This window comes from Sorghum bicolor, chromosome 5 (assembly GCF_000003195.3).
Source record: "Sorghum bicolor cultivar BTx623 chromosome 5, Sorghum_bicolor_NCBIv3, whole genome shotgun sequence".
NCBI lineage: Eukaryota > Viridiplantae > Streptophyta > Magnoliopsida > Poales > Poaceae > Sorghum > Sorghum bicolor.
In genome coordinates, this window is record NC_012874.2 from 65486934 (window position 1) to 65494815 (window position 7882).

The 7882-nt window shown below is 39.2% G+C and overlaps 1 long non-coding RNA gene across 1 annotated transcript; it reads right to left on the reverse strand.

The window, feature by feature from the left end:
* LOC110435719 lies at positions 1353 to 2744 on the reverse strand. Its single transcript, XR_002453569.1, has 4 exons — positions 2414 to 2744; positions 2135 to 2292; positions 1888 to 1977; positions 1353 to 1757 (listed from the first exon to the last, which is right to left on the reverse strand). It is a non-coding gene; the product is annotated as an uncharacterized LOC110435719 (long non-coding RNA).

Consider the following 7882-nt stretch of genomic DNA (forward strand, 5'->3'; position numbering starts at 1 on the left):
CCCTATTACTTTTGGTTCAAGCCAAGAACTGGCAGTGATGGCCTGACAACCACTATCACTGTCAGTTGGGCCCGTAGTGAAGGTCAGTATTGTAGTAGTGCCAGTTCAAGCTCACTGGAACCATCTCCTCCTATGTCTTTCCTACGCCATTCTATAATTGCTAGAGCACAATAGAAATAGAGTCATCCTTCTTGAACACGATATGGGAGACCGACACTAGATAGTCTCGTACAACACAATAGACCTTCTGATACATGTAATTTCTCAAGCCTTCCTAATTTGACTACACACGATGTAAACAATTGCCAAAGCATGTTATTCGCCCCATTGCACCCTGTCTATTTTTGAGGCAGTGTGAAGCATTATCACCACCAGTTTATGGCAACCGGTGCTTTCACCTGCTACAAAAAATAGTTGAGAATGTCTAGATTTACCTTAGCTAAAAAATCTCAAAATTTAGCCTTGAATAGACAAATCATGAATCCATTCACTACTGGAAACTCGAATACTTAGAAAAATATGAATACCGTCAGAAGAAAAATGTTCTGACGGTGTACCATTGTCACACCCGGCCCAATTTGAAATTTGGCCCGTGGTGGCCCATGTGCGTATTATGAGATAGTTGTGGAGGATTTAGTCCCACTGTGGTTATTAAGGGTAGGTTAGACCAACATATAAGGCTTCTAGAGTCCATCCCACCATCCCGGGCTAATCCTTTTACGGGAAGCGAGGACGAAAGCGTAAGTGGGATGGTGGTAGGTGTGGTTCGCTCAATGTGCAAAGTGGATCTGAGCCATTTGGACTCTCTCGGGCATTATAACTAGGGATGAAAATGGATCGAATACGGACGGATATCACCCATATCATAATTGTTTTCATATTTCTAGTCGGATTCGGATTCGAATACGGATAATGTCAATCATGTCGGATAAGGTACAATTGAATGTCGACATCATAAATATACTATTTAAGCATTTGGATACGGATACGGTATCGGATGTTGAATATTCGGACTCGGATACGGACAGATCTAAACCCCTCTAAACGAATTCGGTCTCGAATACGATCAGAAAATATCCGTACCGTTTTCATCCCTAATTACAACCATCAGAATCAGAAAAATACACACAGAAATATAATGACAGAAAAATTTATTTTTCCGTGTGTTCACCGTCAGAAACAATTTTTCTGTGGATCTTTCACACAAAGAAAAATATAATTTTTCTATCAGTCTAGGTGAACTCACAAAAAAAATTCCTTTCGCTCAAATTAAAAATAATATTTCTGTGTAGCCATCCTCAGAGAAAAAGAGTTAAACGCACAAAAAAAATATTTAAACAATAGCAACAACATATTAAAATATATATTGTCCATAGAATAATTTCATGACACATTACACCATAATAAATAGCATACATATAAATAAGGTGTCCAAATGTTCAGCACATACATTGATGATGTCCAAATGTTCCGTACTCAAAACATTCAAAAGCATTGCTATCTCATCTCGCAGTTCAAGTTTTAGCCAAGATGACTAAGATACCAGCATGCATCATTGAGTCATATAGGTAAAATCAAAGATAACAGATTATAGCCTCCTACTAGTTAATGTGCAAAAGCACAACACTACAAAAGAAGGAACGACCACCACATCCATGTTTGGCAACTAAGAGCCAAATGAACACACAGACGACGAGCTCCCTGTTACATCCACCACTGTCCTCCATGATTGTTTCCATGCTATAAGTGTATAGGCTCTGCATTAGAATAGAATGGGAAAGGCATGAGCATTGGATCCTGGCAACCCAACTACGAGCCAAAAAATATGCCTTCAATTGCATACATTAAAAGTGCTAAGGAAATGCAAAACTAATAGTTAATACTCACCCAAAACTTCTGTTTCACATGGTCAGCTTGAATTGTCCATCAAGCCTTAGAGCCTGAGAGTAGTGCCCCCACTTGTTTGCATTGCATGATCTGAATGGTTGGTGAGTTAACAAAAACAGAACCAGCAACAAGGAATGTAAAGTTATTATCAGTACTATTTTTGCAGGACAACAATCTATTTCTAAATATATGTAAAAAATGCATGTAGGACAGCAAACTATTTATATTTAATATTTCTCTACCACACCATTCATTGAAGCACCGCTAAATCACAAAACAGCAAGCGCCTGCCTGGTCAAACTGAGTCTGGATAGAACACAGAGCTGAATCGTTAACCCTTTATTGCCAGCTAGCCATGGCGAGCGACGAAGATCCTGAATTGAGCACACCATTATTAGCTGATGCCTTCAAGCAACAACAAAAAATGCTTGTCAGTCGCCATGTGATTTGCAGCCGGAGGAAGACGATGGCCGGAAAAAACAACTACGACGTACGATGAATAAAGTAGTAGCAGGCGGGCGGGTACCTTACTGCAGGTGATGGTGATGAGCCAGATGGCGGGATCCCGGCCGGAGACACACGCCACCATTAGACCTAGCATGCCTCTGACCAGAGACGTGCGTCAGCGCTCAATCTGGCGTGCAACCAGATGACAACCCACATCACTGCTCGATCTAGAGTGCTAAGTGTTGGGGAAGAAGATGGAGGGGCCCTTGGTGGTAGGAATGTGGAGGGGCGCAGAGAGAGCGGTGGTGGTGGTGGGTGGGCGTCGGCGCAAAGGACGGATTGGTGAGGAACTGGGGAGTGAAGGAGGAGGGAGAGGTGCAGGCGCAGCCGCAGCCGCACAGGAGGAAGAGGGCACACATGGGCTATGGTTCCGGAATTTTGTTTGACACCGGTTGCATATCAGCCATCCATGTTCCGATCCGATGGCTAGAAGATCATGGGCCGACTGGTGATGTTGGGCTACATAGTAGTGGGCTGAACAATTATAAAAAAGATATAAATATATTTTAATATTCAAATCATTTATAATTTTAGACTAGTAAATGATTTCAAATGAAAAGGTAGTAAACAACAAAGTTGTAGAAATCATCGAAATCTACAACTTTTATTTTGGTTATCTCTCTACGCGACTTTGTTTAAATAATCAAAAATTAGGATTTCAAAATATGATAATTTCAAACAAAATTTTGAAACAGCAAATGATTACAACTAAAAAAGTCATCACCAACAAAGTTGTACAACTCATCAAGGTCTACAAATTTATTTTAGTCATTTTTTCATCCGACAAAGTGGTAGTATATATTGTTCAGAAATCCGTAAATCCCTCACATAGTTTATAAAACTATATGAGACATATGTCAATTCATGAACAATGTTATTACCACTTTGCCAGATGAAATAATGACCAAAATAAAAAGTTGTAGATCTTGATGAGTATAACAACTTTTATGTTCATGACTTTTTTAGTTGAAATCATTTACTATTTCAAAATATTGTTAGAAATTGTCATTTTTGGAAATTCAAATATTGAATTGATAAAATAAAGTCACATGAAAATATGGCCAAAATAATATGTACAGGAACATAATAAATTGATAGAGCATGATTTTAGACAGTTTTAGGGAAAAAATCATTAAATTTGAAGTTAGTATGAGGGCAAAAAACTAGTCACAAATTTTAGAGAGAGATTAAAAAGAAAAATTGTGCTTATTCATATGAAGTTAGTATCAGGGTCCTTATACTATTTTTTCTGTGCATTTTTTAGAAACCCACAGAAAAAATATAATGTTTCTGTGTGTTTTACGTTTTTCTGTGTGTTTTATGGAAACTCACAGAATAATTGTAATTTTTTTGTGTTTTCGGAAGTATTCAAGTTTCCAGTACTGCTTCTCTTGGTGCCTAAAAAAGCCACTTGCCTCACATTTTCCAATTTTTTTCAAGGTTCAAGAGAAGTACTTTTCATGTCCTATTTTTTCGTTAGTTCTCATTGGCGATGTCCTGTCTCGTATGACTCATGAAGCAGTGATGTAACACCCTAAAATTTACATCTTTTGAAATACAATTAAAATGATTAAATTTTGTAATTTTTTGCTCATGAAAATATAGGAAAGGTAATATTTTTCATTAGATTAAAATTCATCATAAATTTTAGCAACATAGTTGTGCATACATGCTGATGCACATGATTTGATATAATCTCTACTTGTTGCTCCTATGTGTGTTGAGTACTGAGCAAAATCTTTAAAATGCGTTTTGTAGGTCGATCTTCCTTGTCCAGAACGTCTTTAGATCTGGGATCCGCTGCTTTTTCTCTTTAGATCTGCTGATCTGCTGCTGCTCGGAGCTGCAGCTTCTTCGCCTCCGTCGCCGGCGACAGCTAGGTAAGTAACCCTAACACTGGATCCGACTTCGATCTATTCTTAGACTCCTTGTTCTTGATTCTTGCTTGGTTCTTCAATTCATTTTGCAGCTGTTTGGGATCTAGGGCGGTGAGGATGCCACCAAGGCCCCCATCTGTGTCTGTGTCTAAAGACACGGTGGAGGCAAGTGCCACTGCCATAGAAGAGGAGAACGAGAGGTTGCACAGCCTCCCTAGAGACGACCGTGACGACGACATGGCCGAGGAAGAACTAGAAGAGTTGTTCGGGTGTGGAGCTGGTGGTGGAGATGGAGCAGGGGATCCAATCGACCTTGATGGTCCAGAAGGAGGTGGAGGTGAAGATCAAGGCGATGAGAACAACGATAGTACCATGTCCCGTCCTTCTACCTCTGATGTTTGGAATGATTTCAAGCTGTTCAGACTCAATGACAAAGGTAAGGAGGTAAGGTATGGCGCTGTCTGTAACTATTGCCACAAAGAGTACTCTGGTCTCTCTACCAGTGGCACTGGTCACCTCCATCGTCACAGGGCAAAATGCCCTAAGCTCCGCGAGAAAACTCGTGGCTGGTCTCAGACTCAGATTTTTCAATGCTGATGGTAGTATGCGTATGTGGGATTACTGTCCTATTCGTGCTTGTAATGAATTGTGTAGATTCCTTGCTAGGGTGGATGTAATATGAACATTGAACTTCGACAATGATGTAAGGACTTTGAACTATTATGGGGCTAGGTTGTACTCTTTCCTGCCTAGGGTTTGTCACAAAGGTGAGTTTTACCTAGGTTGGTTTTTAATGAGGCAACAATTACACTACAGCCCCCATTATATTCCTTTTGTTAACTTCTTTGTGTTATGTGAATGCTTGGTATGATTATGTGCTATTATAGTGTTTGGGCCGGCACCGCACTGGCGGGCTGCCATGCCTGTTGGCACGGCAAGACACGATTGTGCCTTCATAGGGCTGTGCCTGGGCTGGCATCTTGGCACGATAGCACTATCAGGCACAGCACGACATGCTGTCGTGCCGCTTAGTGTCGTGCCTAGTCATGCTATGCTTGATCGTGCTCATGTTGTGCCATGCCTGGGCGGCCCGGTTGGCCAACTATACTCAAGAACATCCTCGAGGGCAAGCTTAAGCCGCAGTTCAGCTCTGAGGACTAGATGATGCTCTATACGACGATTTACAACAGGTGCACGCAGAAGCCGCCGCATGATTGCTCCCAACAGCTAGCTCTATGAGAAGTACCGTGAATCATTCGAGGAGCATCATGCCATGGACCAGCTCTCCCAGTCCGGGGTAAACGACTAGGTGAGTTCGTCGAGAGTTTCTCTACAATCTCATGCACTTCCCGTCCAACCCCGAGTCATATAAGTCGTTGTCATCGAACGCCAACGAGCTTTTGGTCGCCAGGCAACGAAGCCTCCTCATTGTTAGCTTCATGACGTCATGATGACGTGGTGATGAAGCAGCTGAATTTTGTTGTCATTTTCCTTTAGAAAAACAAATCTATAAATACAAAGAAAGTACAATAGCATGTTTAGGCCATATTTTCTATGTTTTAACTCCGTTTTTATCTGTTCAAGTTGTGTTAGTGACATAATCTATGCATTAATAATAGTGTTTATCATGTCATGTGTTTATGATTATTAATTAATATAAGTGCTAAATAAATTAATGTCTATGCAATCCGATTTATGATAAAAAGTCATATAAGTTTTGTACCTTAGTACTTTGTAAATAAAATATTAGTTGCTTATAAAAATATGTTTATAAATTCTAACTTGCTTAGTTTAAACACATTTCTTATACGATAAACTCAATTAGTAGCTTTCACATTTACTTTTTCTTTTACAAAAATAAAGTTTAACTTGATGAAATTATATGACATTGTCTGTAAATAAAATATGAGTATCTTTCGCCCAATTTTTGAATTAAATTATGTTTTGACTAATCTAATCTAAATAACTTTTCATGTAGTTCTGCTCAATTAAATTAATCAAACATATATAGGCTTTTCCTTTAATATAATATAAGTCTCTCTAGTCATTTCTTTTCAACCGTAGCTCCAATTAGTGTGCTTTTCACGTCTGTTTGTTTGTAGTAATGCGTAGATTAGTTTTTAACCCTTTTTATTGATTGGTGTATTGTTCTAAATTTACTATGTCTGCTATGCATGTTCGTTCGTATTCTTTTGTGGTGCCTATGATCTTGTCCACTCAGTGAGATATACATGTGACCTAGAAGCAGATTTTTGAAGGTATGGACTTAAAGAAGGATCTAAGTTTAAGGCAAGTATAGCATTTGGGTATTTTTTCTGTGACCATGATCTTGTGACTTGATTAATGTTTAAGCAAACCAACCATAAAAATGACTTTTTATAAACTTGAGGATTTGTTTGTAAGCGACCACCCGGGATTGACAGTACAATCTTAAGGGCTATATGGCTTTGTCTGTAGCTCAGTATGAGGACCTTTTCTAGTTTGTTAGTGGTTACCTAAATGGCGTAAGAATGGCAAGACACGTTGGGTATAGTGCGGCCTTTGTCCTTGTGTATAGGTTGCGTATTATGTGCCATGGAAGGGGGTCTATATCTGTCTACCGAGTGAATCTAATGATCCTAACTAGTTAGACGAACCTTTGAAAGACTTCATTGTGAACCCTGTCGGCTTTCCTGGGTAGTGAGCTAAGAGGTTGACGGGCCTCAGGTGAAAGGGTAAATCATGACTCATGGGTAAAGATGTACAACCTGTACAGAGTGTTTAATAAACTTGTATACTAGCCGTGCTCATGGACATAAGCGTCCTTGGGGACATTTACATTAAATATGATGATTCTTGTTATGTTAATATGCTCATTGTTTACTGTTTTATGCTCTACATTATTTATGTCACATTGATCATGAGTTTGTGGGATCTACTACCTTGTTGCTATATTTGTGGAGTTTGACATGGACTCACTCTTGCTATTTCCCCCATACTTCAGGAGAAGTGTTAGGCTTGTGATCAACCAGTCAGTTTGGATCCTATGAAGTTAATACCCGAAGTTTGGAGTTGTCTTTCCGTTGTTTGCTACTTAAGGTTATCTCTGATATACTAAGTATGTTATATAATTTATGCATTGTCTTTTGATATCACCCATTATTTGTACTATATGTGAGATTTGACTTCTAAGACTCACATATGGTGTATATCTAGTTTTGTCGTTAGAAATCGGGTATTACAAGTGACCGTGACCTTAGTACCAACTTGAAATAATGGTGAGCTACTCCTAATGTTATGAACCTTATGCCTGCACATGTCCACTTTAAATCATGACAGCGCACAAAGATACAATCAGTGAATGGGTGCAACAGCCATCTTGAAGATTTAATCTCTTGTTTCATTATATCCATACAGAATCATTAAGAGAGAGCATATGCATGATATGTACTCAGTGACTACTCCTTCGACTGCATATCCTTCCTCCAATTCTTGCATTAGCAAATAAACCATTCTTGGTGCGAGCTTTCTACAATGGAGATACCTCAACGTTAATTTGGAGGATACAAGTTCTGTAAAATCAAAATATAAGATGTCTCCCATCTGTTTATTAATTGGTAGAAGATATCAAA